The sequence below is a fragment of the Tamandua tetradactyla genome, chromosome 24 (genome assembly GCF_023851605.1).
Source record: "Tamandua tetradactyla isolate mTamTet1 chromosome 24, mTamTet1.pri, whole genome shotgun sequence".
Taxonomy (NCBI): domain Eukaryota; kingdom Metazoa; phylum Chordata; class Mammalia; order Pilosa; family Myrmecophagidae; genus Tamandua; species Tamandua tetradactyla.
The window spans coordinates 26,183,032-26,189,274 of NC_135350.1; the positions used below are offsets into that span (position 1 = coordinate 26,183,032).

General features: G+C 35.2%; 1 pseudogene; it reads left to right on the forward strand.

Moving 5' to 3' along the window:
• The first annotated feature begins 250 nt into the window (after positions 1-250).
• On the forward strand, positions 251-5,585 carry LOC143668164 (all-trans-retinol dehydrogenase [NAD(+)] ADH1B-like; annotated as a pseudogene).
• The last annotated feature ends 658 nt before the right edge of the window (positions 5,586-6,243 follow it).

The following is a 6,243-nucleotide window of genomic DNA, read 5'->3' on the forward strand; positions in this document are numbered from 1 at the left end:
TATCTGAATCTGACATGCTGGTGAAGAAAGTTGGATTTTCAATACTCTTCAGTCAGTGTCCTTTCCTAACTGATTTCATGTTGTCTGAAAAAAGCAGGTGTGGCTTAAAGATCCCTGATCAAATGTGTAGAATTGGGTGTTACTCAAGCAAATGAAATATCTGGCAATACATCTACTTTGTGTCCTCAAACAGGCAAGAAGTCCACAGGAATTTACCAGTGTCTGAGCCTGCAGAAAAGACAGATGCAACATGAGCACAGCAGGAAAAGTAAGCAAAAAGAATTTTACTTTAGAAATATTTTTTCATTATAGATAAATAAATATTAATTTATTATATTTATTGTATAAGAAGTAAAAGAATATAGTTTTATTGAATAATGAATTTTCATATCTAATTGGAAACAATGCATACTGAAGTACAATATACAATTGTGCTACAATACACAATGTATCCTAGCCCTCAGTCCCATTTCCATTTATCTTTAACAGAATAGATATCATCTATGTTTACTAAGTTTTCTCTTCTTCCATTAAATACATATGCACTAGTTAGAGTGATATTTTATCAAGTCTATCATGACTAATTTGAAAACTTAAATTAGAAATATTTTAATCATAAATTATCACATATTCAAAAACCATAATTAAATGTGTTATGTGATAGTGAAAAGGTACCTATGGACATACTTCATTTCTTTGGACAGCCAATTTGTGACTTTGGGAAAACTAATCAGTGAATTTTAGCCTCAATATTTACATCTGTAAATAAGGCCAGAATCCAATAGCTCCCACCTGGTAGCATCCCTGTAAGGGTTAAAGATCAAGTATGGAAAGTCCCTTGGACAGGGCAAGGTAAGCCTGTCAATCACAGGCAACACTCAGAACCCACTGCCATCAGAGGACACTTTATAAGTACTCTTGTATTTATTGTGGCATTGGCCACAGCAAAAAGCCTGAAAATAGGAAGGATTTGAAAACTATGTAATATGTAATGGAAATGAATTTCAAAGGAAAAAATTTCAATGTAATTGTCTTTACCATATTGTCAGAGTATGTCTAATCTCTACTTTAAAAGCACAGTTACTGCACAAACTTTGTAGCCTTGAAAACAGGTTTTAAGGATCCTTTCAAACATTGGAAATATATGTTTATCTCTTATTTTGAAGAACATCTAGGGTGAAGTTATAGAAATTCAAGCACAAGCACAATTCTCTTGATTTTAAATTACATATGTGTTCATGAGGGAGTGTGTGTTTGTATTTTTCACTCTCTGGCTTTAACGTGCATTTTTTATTCCAATGTATTCTGGAAGGAGTTGCTATGCATAAATCAGATAATAAAACAAATATTCAAAAGCAATGTTCCAAATGAGTATTACAAACAAGAAACACACAGAAGTGGTAGGAAGGCAAAAGTCAAAGAAAGAGGCAAGCAGGGCAACTGTGAAACAAAGAATAGATTGCCTAGGCAGGCGACAAACAGTACCTGTTCTCATAAATTAATATAGTTTTGGCTTGGGCAAAAAACTGAGCAAGTAGATAGTAGGTTTTCACATGAATAGACAATCTTTCTGGTAATGTCAATGAAATAATAGTGACAGGGGTCTTCACATACAGCCAAGAGGAGGAGGTCAAAAATCCTTTGCAGGACAGCATTAAAATTCATCAAGGATAAATTTCTTTTGAGAAACAAAGACATGCAAAAATGATCTAGAAAAATATATTTACTTCAGTGTCACCCAATTACTTTTTCTGCTTCTATTTCCTTGTTACATATATATATATAATTTTATTCTTTTGCCAGCCAGGTGTTGCTCATATCTATACAGCAGTTGTTCATACTAGACATGAGGTTAATATTAAACATACAAAAAAGAAAAGACCAGGTCCCTGACTTGAAAATTGAGGGAAAACAAGTATTATTCTGTGTTTGATTTTTCAGGTAATAAAATGCAAAGCAGCTGTGCTTTGGGAGCTAAAGAAACCCTTTTCCACTGAGGAGGTGGAGGTTTCACCCCCCCAAGGCCTATGAAGTTCGCATTCAGGTAAAAATTTTTCTGCCTCTATTAAAATAGGCTTATGGAAATGAGAGAATATTAAAAAGTGGAAAAAACAAATATTCATTAAGCGAAGATTTTTATATAATTTGTGATAATCAGGACAATAGAATTACATTGGCTGTTGCAGAAAAATATAAATGGCATATATTGTTAAATTTTTTTAATGACCAAAGTAATCCCAGTAAAATACAAAAAGAATTTATGTGCTTGTATAGAAATACAGTGCAAAATTATATATAAGATTTCAAAATCAGTCAGCCTTACATGGTAGACTATAAAATAGTTCCCTTGGGCTATTATGCAATTTCTACTTTGGAAAACATGCATTATTGTATATAAGTCTTACATATCACTGAAACAATTATTTAGTAGATTATTTCAAATTGTCTAATACAGGAAAGGAAAGTGCAGGATGATTTTAGATTGCATAATCACAGGGTAAACTGAATATTTTATTGGGAAGAGTAGGTATTGGCAAAAACTTTGAAAACTCTTTAGAAGAAGCCCAATTGAGAGAATTCAGTAAAATAGGCCAATTTGGGGACATAATTCTCTCTGAATCTAATTCCTCTCCCTTTCCCCCACAGATGGTGGCCACAGGAATCTGTGGCACAGATGACTTTGTGATTTGTGGGTACTTTTTCACACCACTTCCTGTGGTCTTAGGCCATGAGGGAGCCGGCATCGTGGAGAGCATTGGCGAGGGGGTGACTGCAGTCAAACCAGGTACAGGATTCACTCAGGGATGTGTCTGCATTCAGGCCTCCCAAGGTCAAGCAGCCTGGAGGAGGAAACTGAGGCAGTGAGACATGAAAGACCTACACAGGTCCCAGCAGCAGCCAATGGTGAAACTGGAACTAGACAGGGGTGTCCTTGTTTCCTCTCTCCCTGCCTGACTTCCCTCATGTGTCCAGGCAGGTCCCTGGGACAGAACTCATGATTCTCCCCTTCAGCAGTGACTCATGGAGCCCCTCCTGGATGTCAGGCACCAGGTTAGATCCTGGGACACTGGAAGACCAAGGAGACAGAGTGACTGCCATCCTGGGTTCATATTCTAATGCCATTTTAGAATTCCCGAGCACTGTCTTCCTTCAGGTCCCAAAACAGAGCTACAAATGGGACAAGAGAAAACTACATGAATTAAGGAACAAAAACACATACTAATCTGAGACTCTAGGTTAGTATGTAGTAATTGTGATTCATTGAGTTCATAGGATAGGATGTGAGGCTATGGCTGAATCAATATGAAATTTTGTATGTCCAGAAGGTGGAGCCTGTTCATTATTTCTTCCTCCTTTGTGGCCTCCCTTCATTTGTGGAACAAATGTAACAGAGCAGATAGAGGAGTCCTGGCTGAAAGTATCCCGCCCAAAGAGAGTCTATTTTATAACTTTTAACCACTGATGAAAATGTCAGATTAGGAATTATTGAGTAAATATTTGTTTTTAATATTTAGTATATACTAACTGCATTTTACCTTAATATAGATGAGAATTTTAGAGGTAGGGGGTGAATACAATTAATATCTCCATACTGTCATTTCCACTGAAAGTCTATCTATTACAGATTTTGGTTCAATCATTATTTTGATAGTATGTAATAAGTAGCATGGTTGATTAAAAATAAAAAAATACATAATTCTCAAAAATTTCTTTATCCTGTAAAATGTAATCTCTTCTTTTACCAAAATTTAACTTGTCCTGTGAACAGAAAAAATAAAACAGTTGTCTGGTTTGAGTTTGAAATTTTAGTATTTCGTGTTTACAAGAATGTAAATAATAAATGAAACAAAGCCCTTACTTTACAACAAGGCTCCCTACACCACAGAGAAAAGTAGATAACTCACAAATTAAATTAACAGCCTAAATCCACTTAAGTCAGGATTTCTGATTCTAAAATAAAATGCCTGCCCAAGATTGAAGTATTTAAGCAAATTTTTCAAATTCCTCTTCATTGCCCCATTCTTTTTAATCTTCCTTTAAAAGTACTAAATTAAAAAATAAGTATTCATTTCATAAGAAAGATAAGCAAGAGATTTCATAAACCATTATAATCAAAATTCTCAATATTATTGCAATATGTAATATGAATTGCAAAATATATTGCCGTTATGATGGTCAGGATGCAAATAAAATTTATATTAATGCCTACATTAAGAATATTTAAGAATTAATTAACTAAGGATTAAATGGGACAAAGTGTATAAAGCCAGAGTAGAAATTTAGATACACCAAAAGATAATTAATTATACATACAATAAAATAATACAAATTCATGTTATTTTCCACGCCAGTTTTTCTTTCCCAGAATATCCAAGCCCATAAAAAAACTAGTTGATAAACAATGCTGACAGGCAATCCAATGACATAGCGATGACTGCACTCTCTTTCTCGGGAGACCTTTCCAAGATGTATGCCACTAATAGATGTACTTATGCTTAATTTTTTACTCTATTAGTTATTTGGTAGAAATAGAATAATAATTTGCTTTATCCTCTTCTGGTAATAAAATCATCCCATTCGGTGTTCCACAGTATGGAATATGCAACATTTGTAAATACCCAAAAGCCACCTGCATGAAAATGGAGTAGGTTTCTTATACTTTGCACATCAGGTGAGCTCCTGTCTCATGCCCTTCTGTTCCTATCTCTGTTAAACTGCCCAGTCTGACCAACCCTCGCGGAACCATGCAGGACGGCACCACCCAGTTCACCTGCAAAGGGAAGCCCATCCACCACTTGCTCATCAACAGCAGCTTCTCTGAGTACATGCGGTGAATGAGTGATCAAGATCGATGCAGCTGCACCACTCGAGAAAGTCTGCATCTTTGGCTGTGGATTTACTACTGATTATGGATCTGCAGTCTAAGTTGCTGAAATAGGAATGACCACAGGCAAACTCCAGATATACTTAGACTGTCAAAAACATTTTCTTCCCAGGAATCATGGATCATTCCTCTAAATTAAGTGATACATTTCCCCATTTCCCTTTGCTACCATTGTAGCATTGATATACTCTATAGAATGTGGGGTGTGGTTTTGGATTTAATATGGTCCAAGAAGGAATTGAGATAATGTCCTGAAGAAATTCACTTGCTGATCAGAGATCAATAAGCTGTCGATACTTATTTGAACAGAGGAGTCCAAATAATTCCTCCCAGATCTAATTATTGGATCAACAGTTGGAACCTTATCTACCTTAGACTGGTCCTAACAGTTGCCACTTAATCCATTCTTGTCCTTTCTGAAAATACAGGTCACCCCAGGCTCCACCTGTGCCATGTTTGGCCTTGGAGGAGTCGTCTTGTCCGCTGTCATGAACTGTAAGGCAGCTGGAGCAGCCAGGATCATTGGGGTGGATATCAACAAGGACAAATTTGCGAAGGCAAGTACCCGAGGGCCTCTGAGTGCATCAACCCTCAGGACTTCCAGAAACCCATCCATGAGATGCTGAAGGAAATGAGCGGGGGTGGTGTCGACTTTTTGTTCAAAACGGTTGGTCAGCTTAACACCATGTATGCACCATGACGCACTGATTCATGCTTCTTTAATACAGGGTATGTTTTTAATAGCAGAATATTAATATTTTGTATCAGCACTATTTTAAATTATGAGTTGTAATAGTCTATCTCCTGTTTTTATTTATGATTATTTTATTCATTATTATAAGGAAACTTGCACTCCACCAGTTCAGCAAACATGTTTCATTATAGTGTCCCTTGAGAGGCTTAATATTAAATGATTATAAATTTATTTTAGTAAATTTTAGTGAACAATTTTAATCTGAAGAAAATTATAGATGATAAAAAATTTTATTTCTCAAATTGAGAAAATTTTATTTCCCCACATTTACCAACAATTTTTAAATAACTTTATATGTTTAATGAATTTAAATTTCTTTTTGCATGTTATACTTTCATCAAAATGAATAATGATAACTAATTAAACTAAAAAAGTATTCTGTTATAATAAAATATGCCCTAATGAAAGTTATTGTTTTAATATTCCCATAGCAGACGCACAGGGCCTGGTATTGAATTGGCACCTAATATCCATGCATGGAACTAAAATCTATAAAGGATTAATATATTTACTACCAAACAAATTTAATGCCTACAGTTGTCGTACAATTTCATGCATGTAAAATAGTATTAAAAGACCATACAGGGCAGTCCACAGTGGTTCG